Genomic DNA, 25,543 nt, shown 5'->3' on the forward strand with positions numbered 1-25,543 from the left:
ATTGAAACCGCAATAATAATGAAGATCTTCCGGCTGACATCTATAATATTATATCATTGTCGAGATCTCAATATTTTACGCGTCCCATTAAAATTGCAATAATAATGAAGATCTTTCAACCTCTCTTCTACGTATGTAATATTGTAGTATTGAGGGAGAAACTGATGATAGGGGCGGTACAGTCCTAATGCTGTAATCTGTATGGTTGAAGCTTCAAATGATTTCATAATATTAGCAACATGCCTGTCTAGCTTGCAAATCTTCGTTCTCTTGTTGTATTTTGCAACATTCTTCTTGTGTGATAATTAAAAAGATAAATGTGTGCTTTGTTGTGTGATGTGTGTTATGTACATATACAGTATGTATGTATTGTAATTCTCTCCCACATCTGTTCATTTATATAAAGCAGTATAGCATTATTGTTACTTCCAAAAAAACGACAACTATAATATTTTCTAAGGATATCTCATAATTATACTGAATTCCTAATGTTATATTATGTTTAAATTGTTATGTTAAAGGGACACTAAAGCCATAATTTCTCTTTCCGAATTGAGAGAGAATCCAATGTTAACCAACCTTCCAATGTACTTGTATGATGTGAATGTGTTCATTGTTTCTATATCGTTTGTTGAGTAAAAATTCTTGAAACCAATTTCGTATTGGTGATGATAGAATTGATGGGGATTTATAGTTGATGTAATGTCATTTTGTAAAATAATTTGATGTTGTAGTGATGTCCACACAAGTAAAACCAGTGTCAAATAGTATATTTCTTGATCTATTTGTCATAGCGGGACCAATGCAAGAATGAATGAATTAGCGCCACAATTCTAACGCTGCTTTTACGAGTTTTAAGGATAAAAATCTCTCATGCATTACGGAAATCTGCCGGTCGCATGCACGAGCACGTATTCCCCATAGAAGTCAATGGAGGTGAGAAATTTCATGAAAAAAAACTTCCAACACTTGTGTTGAGCGTAAAGTGAGTGACGTCATGTCCTTCTGTGAAAAAGTACCTAAATCGTGTTAATTTCATACTTAAAATATGTTTTGTGCACGTAATGTGCTGTATATTGTTTGTATGTATCTAATTCTGTATGTATGGGATGATATTTGTACGTAGATTTAGCTATATGAGTGTATGTTCATGTATGTCTATGTAAGTCAATGTGAAATTGTTTTTTGTGCCTTTTTTTTCTAACACCCGAGATCTTGTATCTTTTATCCGTTATATTTCTTTTTCAAAATACATTCTGAAAAAAATTAAAATTGTTGAGTGTTTGTATGAGTGTAAGTGTACTTTGTCTAATATTTTTGAAGCGATTCCTGAATGTTTTTGGTAACGATCTATCAATAACTACTGGTCTGGGAGAGCGTTCTGGGTTTGAGCGAATAGCAGCGTTAGGGAAAATGAGGCATTATGGCCCGTAACTATGCTATTTGAGTCATAACGCAAAACTCGTGATCTAGCTGTTAGTGAAATAAATCTTCATGTAACTTACTGACACAGCTTTCTTCAAAGTCAAATGCAGTGGGAGATTAAAAGGTAGCGTTTATTGGGAAAATACAGATCTGGATGGCATCAGTATTGATCAATAAATGGCAACGGATTGTAACAACTTCTTCTTTGGCTTCTGAAGATGAGACTGAGCTCACGCATCTGAGAAATACGTCATAGTGAAGGGTGTTATGCTGTAAGGCCTGGTTTCTCAACAGCCGGGCCGTGGCCCAGTACCGGGCCGTGATAGCCCTGATGGTGGGCCCCGACCTGTCATGCCCCCACTGCACACTCTTACCCCACTGCACACCAGGGGCAGACTGATACCAATCAAGGCCAAAGGAACACTGTCTCACACTAACCAAAATGTATTCAATTTTATGCAACTGAACATGGTAGCCTCCCTGCCCTGCCCCCAACAGGCTCCTCAACCTCCAGAGCCAGGACCTCCAACATTAAGGACCAGAGAAAGGGCACCCAACCCCCCAGGCCAGACCCCACACTCCATGGCCCTCACAGCAACAGACCCCCACGAGGGCCCCCACTAAACCCACACTTTTTTTGCTTAGTTACTGATAGGGCAACTGAAAACTCCAGCTTAAGGAATGCACCAGGATCCGTGGAGATGCCATTTGTGGGCCCCCCTACTTGCCTGTCCCTCGGCCCAGGTCCTATTTGCCTGGCTGATCAGCCTGCCCCTGCTGATATAGATATAGATATATATATATATATACATATATATATATATATATATATATATATATATATATATAAAACAACCGGGCCCTGGACATGTCTAGCTAAAATTTACCGGGCCTTGAGGTCACTTTGGTTGAGAACCACTGCTGTAAGGACTTTGGCTACTATACGGATACATTGTTACAATCCGTTGCCATCCTGCTAAGTAACAAAGTGTAACTTGTAAATGGTAACAATTTTGCACTGTAAACCCGAATGACTAATATTTCCAAAGTGTATTTTTGCTTATAACAATTTTATACATATTTTAAATAAAAAAACCTTGATTGGAAGCGGTTCCGGTTTGGTTCGTTAAGGCTTTACCTGATAGCCAAAAGATTCAGGCCTGTGCTGAAAGTGGAGCTTGATATTAGCTCCCAGAAAGTGTGAGTAATATTCCAAGTATCGATTCCATAAAATTGGGTGTATAAACAATATCACACTATTATCTTATTTCTTTCCCTTAGAGATCCGGGAGTTTGTGAACAAAAATCCAGATACAAACCCAGCTGATCCTGACAGCTTTGTACTCAGGACTGCCTTTATACCTGAGCTGGTGATAGCTCAGGCATATGTGAGTAGCCATTTGCACATGCTATTTTAATTATCACTGTATAAACAATATTACACTATGTTTTGTTTTTCTTCTTTTCTGAGGACCTGAGGATCACCTACTTGATATCCTTTTTATATCACGTGTACTTTCAGTCTCTTGTTGTAAAAAGCAATATGAAAAGCATGTGATAAGAAGCAGCCCTCAAGGGCTTAGAAATTAACATATGAGCCTACCTAGGTTTAGTTTCAACTAAGAATACCAAGAGAACAAAGCAAATTTGATGATAAAAGTAAATTGGAAAGTTGATTAAAATTACAAGTCCTATCTGAATAATGAAAGTTTAATTTTGACTAGACTGTTATTTTAAGTGTGTTTCCTGTATGAAGGCTATATCAACTCTTAAATCTCTATGGTGTTTGATTATAGCTCTTCTTTTTATAGGAGACTACTGTTAAAGCCCGTGTACACGGACCAACATGTTTAAGGAAAGAAATATACCTATCCCTCTATCCCTATCCCTATCCATCTATCCATCTATTCCTCTCCCTCTATACTTCACCCTCTATCCCTAATCCCTATCCCCCCTATCCCTCTATCCATCTTTCCCTTTCCCACTATCCATCTCCTTCTATCCTTATCTCTCTATCCATATCCCTCTATCCCTAATCCCTATCCCTCTATCCCTATATCCCTATCCATCTATCCCTATCCCTCTATCTCTATCCATCTATTCCTCTCCCTCTATCCTTCACCCTCTATCCCTAATCCCTATCCCTCTATCCATCTATCCCTCTATCCCTATCCCTCTATCCATCTATCCCTCTATCCCTATCCCTCTATCCATATCCCTCTATCCCTATCCATCTATCCCTCTATCCCTATCCCTCTATCCCTACCCATCTATCCATCTATTCCTCTCCCTCTATCCTTCACCCTCTATCCCTAATCCCTATCCCTCCTATCCCTCTATCAATCTTTCCATTTCCCACTATCCCTCTCCTTCTATCCTTATCCCTCTATCCATATCCCTCTATCCCTAATCTCTATCCCTCTATCTTTATTTTTCTGCAATGTAGGATCCCCTAACCCTCCAACCTCCCTGATCCCCCCTCAAACAGCTCTCTAACCCTTTCCCTCTAACTATTGCTGCCATCTTAGGTACTGGCAGTGGTCCTGCTGTGTGATCACCCTGCACTGTGTGTAACACATGGTGCTTACATTTCTTTGTGACTTGCTCTGGGGTTATTTAGCTCCCCTTAGCAGAAATAGCACAACTGCACCTTAAATGGGTGAGACTCTGTGACAGAGGAGGATTCTCAGGCCCAAAGGCAACCATTTAACCCTTTATTTGATTTAATTTGCTTTCATTAACCAAAGTGTATAGATTATATACATATAAATACAGTGTGTGTATGTATATATATATATATATATATATATATATATGGTCTATGATTAAGGCAGGAAGCTGAAACGCGTAAGACAGATGATCCACCTGTAGTCTTACCTTTCTTTTTGCTGTTAGTCTATAAGATGTTGCAATGATGTTTTTATACTGTCACTGTTTTTCAATAAATTCACTTGGATTTTGAGCCGCTTTTGCATTTTTGGATTCTATCTATCTATCTATCTATCTATCTATCTATCTATCTCTCTCTCTCTCTCTCTATATATATATATATATATATATATATATATATATATATATATATATATTGTGAGGGAGGGTGAAAGTCTTGGTGAGTTCCCATACTTTTTTGTAGGACTTGAGCCCTGCATCCCTCCCTGTCCCTTTTTGTTTTCTGTAGTGTAGCTGCCCCATCCCTCCCTGTCCTTTTTTTTGTAGCAACCTCTTTTCTGTAGTGTAGCTGCCCCATCCCTCCCTGTCTCTTTTTTTTCTGTAGCAACCTCTTTTCTGTAGTGTAGCTGCCTCATCCCTCCCTGTCCCTTTTTTTCTGTAGCAACCCCTTTTCTGTAGTGTAGCTGCCATATCCCTCCCTGTCCCTGTTTAATGTAGCAACCCCTTTTCTGTAGTGTAGCTTCCCCATCCCTCCCTGTCCCTTTTTTTCTGTAGCAACCTCTTTTCTGTAGTGTAGCTGCCCCATCCCTCCCTGACCCTTTTTTTCAGTAGCAACCCCTTTTCTGTAGTGTAGCTGCCCCATCCCTCCCTGTCCCTTTTTTTCCTGTAGCAACCCCTTTTCTGTAGTGTAGCTGCCACATCCCTCCCTGTCCCTGTTTAATGTAGCAACCCCTTTTCTGTAGTGTAGCTGCTCCATCCCTTCCTGTCCCTTTTTTTCTATAGCATCCCCTTCTCTGTAGTGTAGCTGCCCTATCCCTCCCTGTCTGTTTTTTGTCTGTAGCAAACCCTTTTCTGTAGTGTAGCTGCCCCATCCCTCCCTGTCCCTTTTTATGTAGTAACCCCTTTTCTGTAGTGTAGCTGCCCCATCCCTCCCTGTCCCTTTTTGTCTGTAGCAACCCCTTTTCTGTATTGTAGCTGCCCCATCCCTCCCTGTCCCTTTTTTTCTGAAGCAACCCCTATTCTTTAGTGTAGCTGCCCCATCCCTCCCTGTCCCTTTTTTTCTGTAGCAACCCCTTTTCTGTAGTGTAGCTGCCCCATCCCTCCTTGTCCCTTTTTTTTTTTTCAAAAGAGCTTTATTAAAGATTTAGAATTTGCAATCTGGTAATAAACAGAAATATTAACTTTTACATTAACATTTTTAAAAATTTTCAGTGAAAGACTGTTTATGGGAATGCCCCCATATTATTATATATTAGTTGTCCAGGTTTAGAATGATTGCGTGGTTTAATCACTGATAGTCCTGCTGATCTGCGTAAATGTCTTTCCAGCCTTGCTAAGTGGACATATTATTGATATAGTCTATGAATTTAGGTTTCTAATTAACATTTCTTCCTCAAGTCATTACAAGAACTTGAACATTGCAAGATTTTGACAAGTGAACAATCAATTATACTAGACAATGAAAATAGCACACACACACAAAAGGAAGGGGTGGTGGGAAGGGGCATTGTGGAGTGGTAGGGGGTCTGTCACATCCCTCCCCTCTCATCTCATTGATCCTAAATGACAATTCCTCTCTATGTTCTGTTATGCCAGATGTAAAGCATCTGCTCGTGTATATCTACCTTCCCTAGTTTGCGGTAATGATATCTTTCCAATTGTAATATTAGTGTGACTCTCTGTTCCCAGTCAGTTTTGGTTGGGGGCATAGGATTTTTCCAATTTTTGGAAATCAGTCCTTTAGCACTAGTCAGCATCAGTATCATTAATGAAGCCATTGCCTCATGTTTAATTTTTGGGAGATTATGCATCATCACATACATGGGTCGTTAGGTATTGTTACTTCTAGGATTTTATCCATAGTTTCCAGTACCTCACTCCAGTATGCCTCAATCTTGTTACAGTACCACCATATATGTAGCATTGTGCCTTCACATCCACATCCCCTCTAACACTAATTGTTGGCTTGAGGGTATATGTGTCTAAGTCGTGCGGGGGTCAGGTACCACCTGCTTATGAATTTGTAATGTGACTCTTGTATACGAGCTGAGACAGAAATCCTCTTGACTGTATCAAATATATGTAGCCAGTCAGTGATCGAGAGATCTTTCCCAAATTCTCTGTGCCAGCTGCGAGTGTAATTTGGTAAATGATTTGGGCCCGTCACTAAAAGCATATTATATATAAGTGAGATGGTGTGTCTTGGAGGTGCTTGATGTATACAGAGTCCCTCATAGGGTGTTGGCTCCCTAAAAAAAGAATGTCTGTGTCGATGTGTGGTTATATAGTGCTGGAGTTGATGGTACACAATCCATGGTCTGGAATTTGGCCCTCTAGTAAAAATGTACCCTTGTCTGTGATGGTTTGTTCTGTGTAGCCTCGTAGACTGTACCTTCTAGGCTGCGTATTATGTTTTATTTTGTAGGAGAGTTCCGGATTCTCTACCAATGGCACTAATGGAGAAAACATGGTAGAAATATTTGTATTTGTTGATATTATTTTCTCCCATTCTCTAAAAATTTCTGCTAGCAGAGGGTAGCTTTGTATTTGTTATGGTCTGGATTTAGCTGATATCCAGACCAATGTGCCCATATTACCCCTTCCTAGAATTATCGCAGATATATCTACCCAATCTTTGTGTTTGGAGTTATGGCTTGTCTGTAGTATAAGAGGTTGGGTATCCCCGATCCCCCGCGATGTCTGGGCATGTATAATGTTTGCTTATTAATTCTCGGTCTTATTCCTTGCCAAATTTATGTTTCTATTAGTTTTTATAGTCTCGGTATATATGTGTCTGGAAGGGGGATGGGTAATGCCTGAAACAGGAAAAGGAGCCTAGGGAGTACATTCATCTTAATTACTTCCACCCGTCCAAGCCATGAGATGGGTTTGTTCTTCCAGATGGAAAGGTTGTGTGCTATTTCCCTTTCCAACTTGATATAGTTGTCAGTGATCAATGCAGTGGGGGATGCCAATATATACACTCCTAGGTATTTTAAATTGTCTTTTTTAATTGTAAAGGGGCATAGAGATCGAAAGTTAGAGATATTGTCTTCTGTCAGGGAGATTGGTAGAAGTTCCGATTTAGCTATATTTATAATATTCAGTCAAGATTGAGGTAATCGATGTGTTTATGTCTGTGACAGTCAGTAGAAGGTTGTCCGCATACATAGCTAGCTTACACTCCTTGTGTTCTATCTGAACCCCTTTAATCAAGGGATTAGCTTGGATATTATTGGTTAAAGTTTCTATTGTGAGGGCAAAGAGGAGTGGGGAAAGGGGGCAACCCTGTCTCATGCCATTTGTTATTTGAAAAGAATCTGAGAGGGTGTTGTTAACTTTTATGCTGGCATTGGGTGTTGAATTTAAAGCAGAGACCATATTGATGAATTTTGTTTTGAATTTCATTGATGTCAGTGTGGCTTTCATAAAGGACCAGTCTACTCTATCAAAAGCCTTCTCGGCATCTGTTGATATTAGTTCTAATGGGATAGAGTTAGTTTTTGAGTAGGTGATAATTTGCTGATTTATTAAGGTATTATCTTTAGCTTCCCTGCCGGGGATAAATCCCACTTGATCAGGGGATATTAGATCTGAAAGGTATTTATTTACTCTTGTTGCTAAAATCTTGGCCAGTATTTTTACATCTGTATTTAACAAAGAGATGCGGTGGAAGTTTGTGGTTCTATCTGTGGGTTTTCCTGACTTTGGGAGCACTGTGATGTGTGCTTCTAGCATTGTCGACGGTAGCTTGCCTGAATCTGCCAGCTTGTTGTAGAGCTGGAGTAAGTGGGGTGCTAAAATAGGTGCATTTTTTTAAATAATATTTAGTGTTGTAGCCGTCTGGCCCTGGACACTTTCCTGTGAGAAGGTCCTTTATTACAGTTGTAATTTCCTCCATTGTGATTGGTGAATCTAAATAGTCTATTCCGTCCGCTGGTAATTCTTTTATTGTTGTGTTTTTTATATAGTCTAATGCTTCCTGTTCTTTATTTAGTCTGTGTTCCTGTGTATTTGTTGTGTCTGATGGTGGGTTTATATTATACAGGTCCTGGTAGTAATTTTTAAATGAGTTTGCTATGCTCTTGCTATCCGAATGGGTAGTCCCGCTGGAGTCCCGTATAGTGTGTACATATGTTTTGAGTTGTTGTCGCTTTAGCGCTCTCGCCAGCAATTTGCCTGCCTTGTCTCTTCCCTCAAAGTATTTTTGGTTAGTGATTAAAGCTAATCTCTGCTGTTCTTCCAGAAGGTGTGTTTTTAGATCTGATCGGGCCTTTGTGAGTAGATTTTCTATTTGTTGGTTAGTGGGTTATTATATTTGATTTCTAATTTTAAAATTTCACTGGCTAGTTCAGTATGTTTGACTCTGGCCTGCTTTTTGATTCTGACTTTATGTTTGATTAATATTCCTCTGATTATGCACTTATGCGCCTCCCATTGAATCAAAGTAGAGGTATCTCTGGTTGTGTTGTGCGTGAAGTATTCAGTTAGGGCTTTTTCAATGTCAATACTGATGATTGGGTCATCTATTAGTGTGCCTTCTATCATTCAGACATATGGTGTGAGAGGTGTTTCAGGCCAAAGCACTGGTGCGTGATCCACCCAGGTTGTGAGGAGAATAGTGCATGTTTTGATCATGGACAAGCTGTTGGAGTCAAAGAACAGGTAATCTATTCTTGAACATTTTTTGTGAGGGTGGGATTAGAATGTGTAATTTCTTCTTTCTGTATGGAGTAATCTCCATATGTCGTTTATGGCTAGTCCTTTCAGAGTAGTGTTAACCGATTTAATGATTCTGGAAGCTACAGAGGAGGTACCATCTGATGTGTCTATCGTTGGATTTAATGGTAGATTAAAGTCTCCTCCGAGTAGGAGGGTGCCCTTAGCTTTTTCTAATATAATGTTTGAGACTTTTTTGATAAAGTGATGCTGACCAGTGTTTGGGAAGTAAACATTAATTATTGTAATGGGCCTGTTGTAGAGTGTTCCCGTTAGTAAAATATATCTTTCTTTCGTGTCCCATATAGTTTCATGTAGTTTCAAAAGTAAAGAGCAGTGTATCAAAACACCCACCCCATTATGTTTCTGTGGACCAGAAGCAAAATACACTTGTGGGAATTGCCGATTAAGCCACTTAGGCTCCCTGCTGCACTTGAAATATGTCTCTTGTATCAGTATAATGTCGCATTTTTGCTTTTGAAAATCTTTTAATGCGATTGATCATTTGCCTGGGCTGTTAAGGCCCTTGGAATTTATAGTTTGTGATCATTTACACAGTTTGGTGTTCTCGCCATTGTACACGAGTACTTTTTCCCGATGTTATAGGTTAGATGAGTTGCAGCTAGCAAGGTGTGAGATGAAAGTAAAGGTACGTAGTTAGATAGGAGAGAGAAAATAAATAAATACATTAGTGTGCAATTAGTGAATGTTAATATTTAGGTGCACTTAGGTGTTAATGTACTCCTTTGCGTTAAATAAATGATGTATTACTTGAGGTTCTGCTTTATATTGTGTACCTTATTAGTCTTAGGTCAGATAACTTAAACAAGTTGGGAGTAGTAAGGATGATATCCCTGTTGTGTGTCAGGCTTTGTAATTGCTGTGTAATTGTAAGTTGGTAGATCGCCTTGGCTTATATTTCCCCGTTTGAGTTAGAGGGATCATAGGGGACATGGTGATCTGCCCATGTGTACGTAGGGTGAGAGTAAAATCTTGAGAGTTATGTAGTGGTGTCATTGTAAAGGTGTTAGTGAAACATTACCATATTTTTCTTTCATACTTATACAACAACATATGAGAACATCTTAACATTACATAACATCATAACAAAAGGTTTAACAAAGAGCTGAACTTTAGCTTATAGTATAGATACTTATCATTCCTGTAGAACTGGTCACAGTCAATTTGTAGAGAGAGGCAAACATTTGCACATCAGTTTATGCATTCAAATTTCAGCGTCTCTAGTTTGCGTAGAAGGTGCATTTTTCATGTCCAAAGGTTCTTGATGTGGTGTTATGGCCTTTTTTTTATTTCAGCGTGGTTGGTTTCTGAATGTAGGCTCTGTTTTGTATGTGTTTTCCAGTGCTTGTGGTCGCAGTATTTGTATCCTCAGTGCAGTACAGAAGTCCTTAGTCAATCTATACACCGCTCTGTTGTCTCCTCTGGTGACCGTGATGCTGGTGGGGAAACCCAATCTATAGTTTATCTTCTGTTCTTTGAGGGACAATGTTATATATTTTAGATCTCTTCTCTTCTGAAGGGTTATTGGACTTATGTCGAAGAATATCTGTATTTCTATCCCTGCATGGGTAATAGGGTGTTTAGTGCGACAACACTTAAGGATCTCTTCTTTTTCTTTGTAATTTAAGAATCTCATGATCACACCCCTAGGTGGGGCTTTCGATGTTGGTCTAGGGTGCAGGGCCCTATGTTCCCTCTCAAGCACTACTTCTGGGGCTGATAGTGTGCCTTTGATAGTGCAAAATAAACTTTATAGGTATCCCATCAGGGCCGTAGGCACTATAGACTCCGGAATACCCCTCACCCTGAGGTTATTTCTGCGGCTGCGGTTTTCCAAATCTTCAACTTTTTCGTGTAGTATTTGCAGCATGTTTTCATGAGACTCAGTTTGTGTGGTGGAGCGAGCTACTTCTGCCTGCAGTGTAGTATGTTTGTTTTCCAAATTATTGACTTTGTGGCTCAGCGAGCTTAAGTCTTGTAGTAATTCGTTAAAGCTGTTTCATCTCCTGCATGGCCTCCTTTATGTTGTTTTTTCATGATAATGTCCGGAGGTCTTCTTTCGTAACATATGTAGGTAGTGGGGTTGGTGACTCCTGTGTTTGTGTTGCTGCTTGTGTTTTATGTTCTAGAGGGGTAGGAACCGTGTCCCCCAGCACTGTGTCTGTGTGTTTAAGGTAGTGATTCATATTTTTTGTTTTGGTGGATTTTTCTGTCACAACTGATTTCTTGCCGGGCATCCCTGTTACGAATATTTAACAAAAGATTAGTGTCCATGAAGGCCCCTACTATATTGTTTATGATGCTTCTTGGCCACCTGTGCTGTGCTGCTGTATAGTCGTTAGCACGGCACTATGCTCAAGATATTTTATTGTTTGCAGCCTGTGAAACTGTCAGGGTTTTTTCCCTGCTTTGTTTGCTATGTGCTGCTGGCACCCATTTTACTTACCTCTTACTGAATATGGTGCAGAGTGTCTGATGCTGCTCATTTCCTGCACGCCCTCTTATGGCCGGATGGGTGTACATCATCCGTGTGAGACAGGTTGCAGTCTCAGTATTGTGATGTCATTGCTTATTATTTAAAGGGCCTCTGTTCAGTATACTTTGCCCTTGAGTTGTCTCAGACCTGTGTGTGAGTTCCAGTTCCTCTGTATTACCAGGCTGTCTGATGTCCCTCCTGGTTCCTGACTTGGCTCGTCTGACTACTCGCTTTGGCTCCTGACTTGGCTCGTCTGACTACCAGCTCTGGCTTTGACTCCTGGCTTGTTATTTGACTTGTGGACTTTTTATTATTTCTTTCTTTATTAATAAAGGTGTGATTATTCTTGCACTTCTTGTCTCAGTCTGATTCCTGGCACCCTGACATTACACAAGGGCCATGAATCCTGATGGTGCTAATAATCCACCTTTACCTACCATCATTTCCAGGATGGATGAACAGGATCACCGCTTGGATCAATTTGCACTAGCCCTACAAACCTTGCTGACTCGCACTGCACATTTGGAGTGTCCCACAAGTTAGGGCTGCTCCTGTTTCCGCTGCTGCACCTTGTCCTACCAGAAGCATGTTTGGTTCTGCACCTCTACCTCAGCGATATGGAGGTGATCCTATTCAGTGCAGAGGCTTTTTGAACCAGGTTGGCATTTACTTTGAGATGTTACCTCAGGCGTTTCCCACTGACAGAGCTAAGGTGGGATTTCTCATCTCGTTACTCTCTGACACAGCTCTTGCCTGGGCTAATCCTTTGTGGGAGACTAATAAACCTGTGATTTCAAATTACCCGGAATTTGTGGCCTCCTTTCGAAGGGTTTTTGATGTTCCGGCTCGCCCCTCCTCTGCTGCTTCATTGGTGTCTTTTTTAATCCTAATTGACATCAGACTAAGTGAGAGGCCCTCTTTCAAGGAGCGCTTGTGCAAGTCTCTTGTTATGTTGTCTCCTATGTGTTCATTCCCACCCATGCCTCCCTCTCCTCCCATTCCTCCTGGTTCCGAGTCACCAGGTACTGCTGAGACAATGCAGTTGGGATTCACGCATCCCTCCATGGCGGAGAGGGCCTTTAGGAGGAGGGAGGGGTTCTGTGGGTTACAGGGCCACCTTTTAAAGTCTTGTCCTACATGGCCGGGAAACGCTCGCACCTAAGGTCCTGTCGGGGGCTGACCTTGGGTGGTTTATCCTCATCCCCAGAACCGCTAAAGGAGAAACCTTTGGTCATGGTTGTCCTTTCCTGGGTGGACCCCTCCATAGTCACCCAGGCTCTTGTTGACTCCAGTGCTGCGGGCTATTTCATTGACAGTGCTTTTGTATCAAAGCACTCCATTTCTGTATTGCCTCGGTCCGTTCCGCTTGCTATTGAGGCCATTGATGGCAGGCCCCTTCAGCCTGCACACGTTACTCACAAAACTGCTCCGTTATCCATCGCTGTTGGGGCTCTCCATTTTGAAACCCTCCAGTTCCAGGTAATAAACTCTCTGCATTTTCCAGTTGTTCTGGGTTATCCCTGTCTCCAAAAGCACAATCCCAGTCTCAACTGGCGCAGGTCCAAAATTTTGCCATGGTTCCCGCAATGTATCTCCACTTGTCTTCGGAAACCAATCAAAGTCTTGTGCACTTCTTCTGTATCTCAATTGCCAGAGGAGTACCGAGAGTTCCTAGACGTTTTTGACAAGGTGTGTGCCGGTATGTTGCCTCCTCACCTGTCTTACGATTGTGCCATAGACCTGCAACCCGGAGTCATTCCTTCTCGGGGCCGGGTTTACCCTCTGTCTGTTGCAGAGAATTGTGCTATGGAGGAGTATGTCGCCAATGCTCTGTCGCGGGGGATCATCCGCAAATCCTGCTCTCCTGCAAGGGCTGGCTTCTTTTTCTTGAAGAAAAAGGGTGGTGAGTTAAGACCAATCATATATTATAGGGGTCTTAATCGTCTTACCATTAAGAATGCTTACCCTATTCCGTTCATTATGGAACTCTTTGACCGCCTCAACGGAGCTACGGTCTTTTCTAAACTTGATTTGAGAGGAGCATACAATCTTGTTAGGATTAAGGAGGGCCACGAATGGAAAACAGCATTTGACACCAGGAACGGGCATTATGAGTATCTTGTAATGCCCTTTGGCCTATGTAATGCTCCAGCTGTTTTCCAGGATTTTTTTTAATGATGCCCCACGAGATATGTAGCAACAGTGTGTTGTGGTATACTTAGATGATATCCTCATACACTCACCCACTCTTGAGGCTCATCATTCTAATGTTACATGGGTACTTCAGAGATTATGTGAGAATGGCCTGTTTTGTAAACTCGAGAAATGTGAGTTCCATCAGACTCAAGTAACCTTCCTAGGTTATGTAATCTCCATTGCAGGGTTCGCCATGGATCCTGACAAGTTGTCTGCAGTCCTGCAGTGGCCTCGCCTAGTTGGTCTTCACTCTATTCAACGTTTTTTGGGTTTTGCCAATTACTATAGGAAGTTTATTAAAAACTTTTCTTCCTTGGTCAAACCTATCACTGACATGACCCGTAAGGAGAATGATCCACTCCATTGGTCACCTACTGCTAATAAGGCTTTTGAGAGTCTTAAGACTGCCCTTGCTGCCGCTCCAGTTCTGGCTCATCCTAACCCTGTCCTGCCTTTCATTCTTGAGGTCGATGCGTCTCAGACTGGAGTAGTTCCTTGCATCCGTGCATTTTTTTTCTCTAAGAAATTGTCTCTGGTGGAGCGCAATTATGTAATTGGCGACAGGGAATTACTGGCCATAATTTTGGCACTCAACAAATGGAGGCACCTTCTCGAGGGTACTAGCGTACCAGTGCTCATTCTTACTGACCACAAGAATTTGACTTATCTATCCGAAGCAAAACGTTTGTCCCCCTGACAGGCCAGATGGGTGCTATTTTTGTCTCGGTTTAATTATGTGGTCTCCTACCTGCCTGGTAGTAAGAATGTTAGGGCTGATGCCCTCTCTCAAAAATTTTCGCCTCTGTTCAAGGAGGAGTCTGTACCTATTCCAGTTATACCTCCTGACTATATTTTGGCTACCATACATACTAATTTGACTTCTCCCTTGTGGGAGGAGATCCTGGCTGCACAAACCAATGCACCTCCTGAGAAACCTAGTAGTAAGTGCTTTGTTCCTGAGAATCTTTGAACTAAACTATTGCACACTAACCACTATCCTAACACCGCAGGTCACCCGGGCAAGAACCAAATTATTTGGTCTGTCACTCGACAATTCTGGTGGCCAGGTCTTCGTTCTGATGTTGCTGTGTATGTTGCCTCCTGCTCAGTCTGTGCACAGAATAAGACTCCTCGACATCTTCCTGTGGGTCTTCTTCAACCTATTGCTAATGGTGAGCATCCTTGGACACATCTTTCCATGGACTTTATTGTCGAGCTCCCTGTTTCCAAAGTCAATACTGTTATCCTAATGGTGGTTGACCGTTTTTCTAAATTGTCACATTGCATTCCCTTGAAGAAGCTGCCTACGGCTCAGGAACTTGCTTCAATTTTTTGCCCAGGAGGTTTTCCGTTTACATGGGTTACCCAAGGAGATAGTCTCGGACCGGGGTAGCCAGTTTGTCTCCAGATTTTGGCATTCCTTTTGTGCTCAAATGGGGATCCAGCTTTCATTCTCATCGGCATATCATCCTCAATCCAATGGGGCTGCGGAACGGTCTAATCAAGCTCTGGAACAGTTCCTCCATTGCTATGTCTCAGATCCCCACAATAATTGGTCTGAACTGTTACCTTGGGCAGAGTTCGCTCGTAATAGTGCTATTAATGCTTCCTCCCAGTTATCCCCGTTCATGGTAAATTATGGATTCCAACCATCCTTGTTGCATGATTTATTCATGTCTTAGGGTATTCCGGCTTTGGAGGAGCATCTCTGGCAACTCCGTTCCATGTGGGTGCAGATTCAGGATTGCCTTCATCGTTCTTTGCAGCGCCAAAAGTTCCAGGCTGATCGTAGGCGTCTGTCTGTGCCTTCCTACTGGGTTGGTGAGAGGGTTTGGCTGTCCTCCCACAACTTGAACCTTCGTGCGCCTTCCAATAAACTGGCTCCCCTTTATGTTGGTCCTTTTCGAATACTCCAACGGGTCAATCCTGTGGCCTACGCTCTTGACCTTCCTCCTGCAATGCGCATCTCCAATGTTTTTCATGTCTCCCTCTTGAAACCATTGGTTTGAATTGGTTTACCACTGTGTTGCCTCATACTCATCCTATCTCTGTTGACAACCATGAAGAATATGAGGTCAGCAGCATTATTGACTCTTGTATGTCCAGGGGCCGTGTGCAGTATTTGGTTCACTGGAGGGGCTACAGTCCAGAGGAGTGTTCATGGGTTCCTTCCTCTGATGTTCATGCTCCCGCCATCCTCCATGCCTTCCATGCCCATTTCCCCAATAAGCCTATTGGCCTCCTGCAGGGGAGGGGTCATTGAGGGGAGGGTACTGTCAGGCTTTTTTCCCTGCTTTGTTTGCCATGTGCTGCTGGCAGCCATTTTACTTACAAAAAGTGAACTTTTTAGGCAGAAAATCCTCCCTTGAACATTATATGCTTAACAGTCTCTCACTCCTTAGTACTCATGTGATTACCTGTGAGCTGTTAATCTGACTTGTAACAATGAATATTTCAAACACTCCGGTCTTGTAGCAGTAAACCATAGCCTTTATTGTAAGTAAAACGGACCTTGGTGTTATTGGTGTATATTTATTGTAAAGTTCACAGACCTTGGTGTTGTCGGTGCATATAACAGAAAGTATTGACCTGTACCTTTGACCCCCTTGAGCGCGTCACCAGTTTGGTGACGTGCTCAAGGGGGTCAGAGGTACAGGTCTATACTTTCTGTTATATGCACCGACAACACCAAGGTCTGTGAACTTTTTATTTACTTTGTATCCAATAAAGGCTATGTTTTACTGTTACAAGACCGGAGTGTTTGAAATATTCATTGTTACAAGTCGGATTAACAGCTCACAGGTAATCACATGAGTACTAAGGAGTGAGAGACTATTAAGCATATAATGTTCAAGGGAGGATTTTCTGCCTAAAAAGTTCACTCTTTGTTTCTAGTGGATAACATTGGCTGCTTGGGAGAGCAACTGGTGTTTTGAATCCTACTATATCTGTGGTTTTTAAGGGTTAAGCACAGGCGGTATCCTCCAACTTGCAGCTTCAGCAAAAAATAATTGACATTTGATATAGCCATTTTACTTACCTCTTACTGAATCTGGTGCAGAGTGTCTGATGCTGCTCATTTCCTGCACTTCCTTTTATGGCCAGACTGGTGTGCATCATCCGTGTGAGACAGGATGCAGTCTCAGAATTGTGATGTCATCACTTATTATTTAAAGGGCCTCTGTTCAGTATGCTTTGCCTTTGCGTTGTCTCAGACCTGTTTGTGAGAGTTCCTGTGTATTACCTGGCTGCCTGACATCCTTCCTGGTTCCTGATCCCTGGCTTGTTCCTGACTCTGCTGTTTTCCTTGTTCCTGACTATTCGCTTTGGCTCCTGACTCGGCTCGTCTGACTACCAGCTCTGGTTTTGACTCCTGGCTTGTTATTTGATTTGTGGACTTTTTATTATTTTTTGCAATTAATAAAGGTGTGATTATTTTTACACTTCTCGTCTCAGTCTGATTCCTGCAACCCTGACACAGACATCATGTGACAGACATAAGCCAATCACAGAGTAGTATACGTATACCCTGTGAGCTTGTGCACATGCTCAGTAGGATCTTCTTCCCCAGAAAGTGTGACTATAAAAAGACTGTGCAAAATTTGATAATGGAAGTAAATTGGAAAGTGTCTTAAAACTGCATTCTCCATCTGAATCATAAAAGTTTATTTTGACTTGAGTGTCCCTTTAACTTCACTAAACTGAGCAAGCTATCTTGTAAGCATTCAGAGAACTGGCGTCAGATTTACTCAGTTTGGACCAATATTAATAAACTGCGTAAGTTGTTATCAGAGCATAGGAACCATATATACCCTTCTAGGGTCCGGAACCCAAAGAAACGATGTGCTCAAATTACTTATGGTCAGTTAAGTGTTGCTCTTGCGCTCAATCCAAAATATTGATACATGAAGTGAGTGATTATTGTTTACTAGTTTGCATAACAAAACACATGACAAAGAATTACAGATTTATGTATTGCACAGGACTAAACGAAGAGCTCTACTATGTGAGAGGATTTTTTGAGCTCGATCAGCTTAAAGCTCTATTAAAGTAAATTAATAATAAATTATCTGACATGAATTTTACTGCATGACCCTATAGAAGTCTATTATGTGAGGTAATATTAGCCCAAAAATGGAAGTGGTATGGTGATGTTTCACACAGTAGTGCTAACACTGTTGTGCCCCACTTGTAATCTAGGCCTAAATCTTTAGAGAATGTAACTTGCAAGGAGAGCTTATTTGTGAACACTTTAATAAGTGTTATCAAATGAACAATTTGCTGTGTGATGCTGTTATGAGATAAAGAACTGATAATAGATTTCTCAAAACGTGGGCCTGAGCTTAATAGAGTGTTTTTTTACAACTTCAGTACACAGGGCACACTAAAGCACCAGATTTTCATGATATCTGAACAAGTGAAATAATCAACTAATGAGCAAGAGCAGGTTAGTAGCCATGGTTACTGATCAGCTGATTATTTCACCTGTGTCCAGACTTGTGAAGGTTAGTATATGAAATCCCATTTAAATGTGTTTATGTTTTTCTTTATTTTCTAATAGTCACATATCAGAACTAATAGTATAAAGCAAAAAAGTCTTATATCACTAATATATATCACCATCCTGTGTGAATGTCAGCATAGGTAATATATGTGTAAAATGGCAAATTGCTCCTGTGTTGATATTGTGTCTTATGTTAGGTATAAGGTATAATATCATGTACAGGGAGTGCAGAATTATTAGGCAAGTTGTATTTTTGAGGATTAATTTTATTATTGAACAACAACCATGTTCTCAATGAACCCAAAAAAACTCATTAATATCAAAGCTGAATATTTTTGGAAGTAGTTTTTAGTTTGTTTTTAGTTTTAGCTATTTTAGGGGGATATCTGTGTGTGCAGGTGATTATTACTGTGCATAATTATTAGGCAACAAAAAACAAATATATACCCATTTCAATTATTTATTTTTACCAGTGAAACCAATATAACATCTCAACATTCACAAATATACATTTCTGACATTCAAAAACAAAACAAAAACAAATCAGTGACCAATATAGCCACCTTTCTTTGCAAGGACACTCAAAAGCCTGCCATCCATGGATTCTGTCAGTGTTTTGATCTGTTCACCATCAACATTGCGTGCAGCAGCAACCACAGCCTCCCAGACACTGTTCAGAGAGGTGTACTGTTTTCCCTCCTTGTAAATCTCACATTTGATGATGGACCACAGGTTCTCAATGGGGTTCAGATCAGGTGAACAAGGAGGCCATGTCATTAGATTTTCTTCTTTTATACCCTTTCTTGCCAGCCACGCTGTGGAGTACTTGGACGCGTGTGATGGAGCATTGTCCTGCATGAAAGTCATGTTTTTCTTGAAGGATGCAGACTTCTTCCTGTACCACCGCTTGAAGAAGGTGTCTTCCAGAAACTGGCAGTAGGACTGGGAGTTGAGCTTGACTCCATCCTCAACCCGAAAAGGCCCCACAAGCTCATCTTTGATGATACCAGCCCAAATCAGTACTCCACCTCCACCTTGCTGGTGTCTGAGTCGGACTGGAGCTCTCTGCCCTTTACCAATCCAGCCACGGGCCCATCCATCTGGCCCATCAAGACTCACTCTCATTTCATCAGTCCATAAAACCTTAGAAAAATCAGTCTTGAGATATTTCTTGGCCCAGTCTTGACGTTTCAGCTTGTGTGTCTTGTTCAGTGGTGGTCGTCTTTCAGCCTTTCTTACTTTGGCCATGTCTCTGAGTATTGCACACCTTGTGCTTTTTGGCACTCCAGTGATGTTGCAGCTCTGAAATATGGCCAAACTGGTAGCAAGTGGCATCTTGGCAGCTGCACGCTTGACTTTTCTCAGTTCATGGGCAGTTATTTTGCGCCTTGGTTTTTGACTATTTGACTATTGACTATTTTGAATGAAACGCTTGATTGTTCGATGATCACACTTCAGAAGCTTTGCAATTTTAAGAGTGCTGCATCCCTCTGCAAGATATCTCACTATTTTTGACTTTTCTGAGCCTGTCAAGTCCTTCTTTTAACCCATTTTGCCAAAGGAAAGGAAGTTGCCTAATAATTATGCACACCTGATATAGGGTGTTGATGTCATTAGACCACACCCCTTCTCATTACAGAGATGCACATAACCTAATATGCTTAATTGGTAGTAGGCTTTCGAGCCTATACAGCTTGGAGTAAAACAACATGCATAAAGAGGATGATGTGGTCAAAATACTCATTTGCCTAATAATTATGCACTCCCTGTATTAAGTATCCAATATCTCACACTAAATGAGCAAAGAAAAATGCCAAAATAACATCGCCTAGATTTAGAGTTCTGAGGTAGCCGTCAAAAGCAGCGTTAAGGGGTCCTAACGCTGCTTTTTACCGCCCGGTATTTAGAGTCAGCCAGGAAACGCTCACTTCCAAGCCGCGACTTTTCCATACCGCAGATCCCCTTATGCCAATTGCATAGCCTATCTTTTCAATGGGATCTTCCTAACGCTGGTATTTAGAGTCTTGGCTGAAGTGAGCGGTAGACCCTCTACCGACAAGACTCCAGCCGCAGAAAAAAGTCAGTAGTTAAGAGCTTTATGGGCTAACGCCGGTTTATAAAGCTCTTAACTACTGTGCTCTAAAGTACACTAACACCCATAAACTACCTATGTACCCCTAAACTGAGGTCCCCCCACATCGCCGCCACTCTAATAAAATTTTTTAACCCCTAATCTGCCGACTTCACACCGCTGCAACCTACATTATCCCTATGAACCCCTAATCTGCTGCCCCTAACATCGCCGACACCTACATAATATTTATTAACCCCTAATCTGCCCCCCCCCCCAATGTCGCCGCTACCTTACCTACACTTATTAACCCTTAATCTGCAGACCGGACCTCGCCGCCACTCTAATGAATGTATTAACCCCTAAACCGCCTCACTCTCGCCTCAAAAACCCTATAATAAATAGTATTAACCCCTAATCTGCCCTCCCTTACATCGGCGACACCTAACTTCAAGTATTAACCCCTAATCTGCCGACCGGACCTCGCCGCTACTCTAATAAATGTATTAAACCCTAAAGCTAAGTCTAACCCTAACCCTAACACCCCCCTAAATTAAATATAATTTTAATCTAACAAAAGAAATTAAATATTATTAACTAAAGTATTCCTATTTAAAGCTAAATACTTACCTGTAAAATAAACCCTAATATAGCTACAATATAACGAATAATTATATTGTAGCTATTTTAGGATTTTTGTATTTATTTTAACTAGGTACAATAGCTATTAAATAGTTATTAACTATTTAATAGCTACCTAGTTAAAATAATTACAAAATTACCTGTAAAATAAATCCTAACCTAAATTACAATTAAACCTAACACTACACTATCAATAAATAAATTAAATTAATTAACTACAAGTACCTACAATTAAATAAACTAAACTAAATTACAAAAAAAAACCCACTAAATTACAAAAAATAAAAAAAGATTACAAGAATTTTAAACTAATTACACCTACTCTAAGCCCCCTAATAAAATAACAAAGCCCCCCAAAATAAAAAAAAATTCCCTACCCTAATCTAAATTAAAATAGTTAACAGCTCTATTACCTTACCAGCCCTTAAAAGGGCTTTTTGCGGGGCATGCCCCAAAGAAATCAGCTCTTTTGCCTGTAAAAAAAACACAATACCACCCCCCAACATTACAACCCACCACCCACATACCCCTACTCTAACCCAAACCCCCCTTAAATAAACCTAACACTACCCCTCTGAAGATCTCCCTACCTTTAGTCATCTTCACTCAGCCAAGCAGCGATGGACCAACAGAAGACATCCAGAGCAGCAGAAGTCTTCATCCTATCCGGGCAGAAGAGGACATCCGGACCGGCAAACATCTTCATCCAAGCGGCATCTTCTATCTTCATCCATCCGACGAGGAGCGGCTTCATCTTCAAGACCTCCAGCATGGAACATCCTCTTCTACCAACGACTACCGACGAATGAATGTTCCTTTAAGTGATGGCGTCCCTCGAATTCCGAATGGCTGATAGGATTCTATCAGCCAATCGGAATTAAGGTAGGAAAAATCTGATTGGCTGATTGAATCAGCCAATCAGATTCAAGTTCAATCGGATTGGCTGATCCAATCAGCCAATCAGATTGAGCTTGCATTCTATTGGCTGTTCCAATCAGCCAATAGAATGCGAGCTCAATCTAATTGGCTGATTGGATCAGCCAATCCGATTGAACTTGAATCTGATTGGCTGATTCAATCAGTCAATCAGATTTTTTCCTACCTTAATTTACGATTGGCTGATAGAATCCTATCAGCCAATCGGAATTCGAGGGACGCCATCTTGGATGACATCACTTAAAGGAACCTTCATTCATCGGTAGTCGTCGGTAGAAGAGGATGTTCCGCGCCGGAGGTCTTGAAGATGGAGCCGCTCCTCGTCGGATGGATGAAGATAGAAGATGCCTCTTGGATGAAGATGTTTGCCGGTCCGGATGTCCTCTTCTGCCCGGATAGGATGAAGACTTCTGCCCCATTGTGCACGAGCACGTTTTTCCAGCTAGCCGCTACCGTAAGCAACGCTGGTATTGAGAGTTGAAGTGGCGGTAAATATGCCCTTCTGTGAACTCTAAATACCAGCGTTGTTTGGAAGCAGCGCTAGAAAAAAAACACGCGTAGCTAACGCACCCCTTTGGCCGCAAAACTCTAAATCTAGGCGATTGTATGCAATAGTAAGCAATTCTTGTAACATGCTTTGTAATTAGCACAATATCAATCATATTGTTAAGCAAACTGTTTGGAACATGCACAGAGGAAAAGTCACTCACTCGTAAAGCAAAATAGTGGGAATAAACTCACAGTCTCTCTGGATCGTAGTACTGCCGTTGTAGCCAACAAGTTGTGGCTTGTCAGAAGACTCCAAGGAATGCAGCGACAAAGAGGCTTAGGAGCGCTGCGACAATGCGGCTTATGCGCCAGTGAGTTCAAACAGGTAATGGTCGGCGGGTGCTGGCTGCAGAAGTACCAAAATGAAAGAGGACCAGTGTTCTAAAATAAGTCTAGACTTAGAAGAATGCGGGACCTGCGTCACTTCTGGTGACGTGACATCAGCTATTGGAGGTGTGTGGTGCTCACTGCGCATGCATAAGTGGCCCAACCTCTTAAAATCAGCTGTTTCAGTAGCAGCAAAGGGTCGAGGAATTATATGGAGATTAGCCTTTATTGCATATGCGCTCCCAACACACTCCGCGCATGCGCACAGCATCAGAGGGTCCAGGATTTATACAGGCAAATTGCCTTCAGTGCGCATGCGCGTGGTGACGTACAATGGGGGTGAAAAAAATTTATTTGAAATATTATAAAAAATATGTGAATCCCAAATGATCAACACTTAAAGTATAGGGCGGATTCCATTAAAAAACGTCATGTACAGTGTCATGTGGTCCCACAAAATCTTTACAGTTGTGTCTGCATAGAGTGATCGGACCTAAGGTTTATGGAATTAACCATTTACAGACTTAAATAAAAATGTATTTAAATCTGTAAATGGTTCATTCCATAAACCTTAGGTCCGATCACTCTATGCAGACACAACCGTTAGATTTTGTTGGGCTGAAAATGGTTCATTCCATAAAGCTTAGGTCCGATCACTCTATGCAGACCCAATCGTTAGATTTTGTGGGGCCATGTGACACTGTACATGAAGTTTTTTAATGGAATTTGCCCTATACTTCAAGTGTTGATCATTTAGGATTAACATATTTTTAAATATTATTTCAAATTGTATGGGGTTTTTTTCCCACCCCCATTGTACTTGCATGTGCACTGAAGGCAACTTGCCTGTATAAATCCTGGACCCTCTGATGCTGTGCACATGCGCGGAGTGTGTCGGGAGCGAATGCACAATAAAGGCTAATCTTCATATAATTCCTCAACCCTTTGCTGCTACTCAAACAGTTGATTTTGAGAGGTTGGGCCACTTGCAAATGCGCAGTGAGCCAAGTCAAGACTTATTTTAGAACACCGGCTTTAAGAGTAAAAATTAACTTTTATTATATCCATTAAAAAAGCAATAGTGCAAAAATCAACATCACAGTCATGTATAATAACCAGTCTGAAAAACTTATCCAGTGGATACTTTTTCCAGGCTGGTTATTATACATGGCTGAGATATTGATTTTTGCACTATTATGTTTTTAATGGATACAATAAAAGTTCATTTTTACTCTTTAAGCCGGTCCTCTTTCATTTTGGGACTTTTGGAAATATCAGAACTAATAGTTAATGGTCCTAAACCTATACAGTAGATAGGATCACAGCCCATGTAGCATAAAGGGACAGTGGGGCTTATGTAGCCTAAAGCGATAGCGTGCCCCAAATAAATTAACAATGTATTGAAGCACAATGCCCAATATTGTCTAAAGCTTACATTGGCATCATTTGCAAACACATTTTCCAAGTTAATACATGTTTACGTAAAACATTCCTCCTTCAGAAATTCCAACCACCAAGAGTAGAGCAAAAATCTTCATCTTCCTCAAAGTAGTCCTTGGAGCAGCATGTGTAACAACATTGTTACATGGGTCTGTGGGGATATACCTAATACATTACATAATTAAGTCATTCATTATACAGATATATGTGCAGCCATATATTGGATGCCCCACCATGGCTCAATTTATCATCCACGGGCGGACAGGGGCATGCATATTCACCCCTATCCATCTGGTTTCACCTCTGGCAGGCAGCAATCCGTTGCTCCCTTTTACTATTGCACACAAGCGCTCCTGTGCAACCCACCCCCTACCCGCTCACATCCAATCACGCGTGGGCAGGAGCTGTCAATCTTCCCAGTTGGAAGAGACCAGGGAGATTGATTTCTACACTTAAGAGGTAGAGAACAGGGCAGGGAAGCAGTGGTCTGATGACTGCTGCTTGATAAATCCTGACTGAAGGGGAGAGAAGGGCTTGAAAGATCAAGACCAGTACTATATACTGCACAGCTATGGGTGCAGCACTTTCCACATGCCCTGCTTAGGTACAGTGCATGCCACCTGGGTGAGGGATACTTGATGCTTCAGCCGTCATTTCTTCCGCCACTACTCTGTCCCAGGTCCCTTTAGTTGCAGTTATAATTACAGCAGTTCTACAACAAGTTGCTGTGCAGTAATTTATATCCATCCTGGATCAACTTTTCAGACTTGCGGTGATGTCATTGCAGCCCCGGCGCATGTGTAAAACTGAGACACATGCAGGTATCATATTGTACAGACTGTATGTATAGATTGACTGCTATGGGTCCCCTCAGCACTTGATCCCTGCGGTTGCTCTACCAATGGTAGTTCCACCCCTGGATTATGGTACTGTGAATTAAGCATCACTTAGTATATGTTATTATACACACAATTCAATAATACAGCTGTTTTCAAAAAGTGAAATATCTAAAAAAAATCCACACCAGCCACTTAAGCAAGTATTTAACTTAAACTGAGAATACAGGGGGTGGGGGGGGGGGGATAAACAGCATATTAATACATATAAATGTAAATAGATAAATAGATCCTACAACATACTGTAAAATAAAAAATGGTATTTCATGTGTACTCTACATGTCTATGTATGTGTGGCCATAGCTATTTGAACTTGTGTAACATATCTAGAATTTATACTTTTATTTTGGATTGGTTAAACACGTACGTATGTGTGCGCTTGGCTTTTGAAGACCTCCACATTAGGAAGTTCTAAGAAGCTTTATTACGCAAATGATTTCTGTATTAGTAAA

This window comes from Bombina bombina, chromosome 3 (genome assembly GCF_027579735.1).
Source record: "Bombina bombina isolate aBomBom1 chromosome 3, aBomBom1.pri, whole genome shotgun sequence".
In the NCBI taxonomy this organism is placed as follows: domain Eukaryota; kingdom Metazoa; phylum Chordata; class Amphibia; order Anura; family Bombinatoridae; genus Bombina; species Bombina bombina.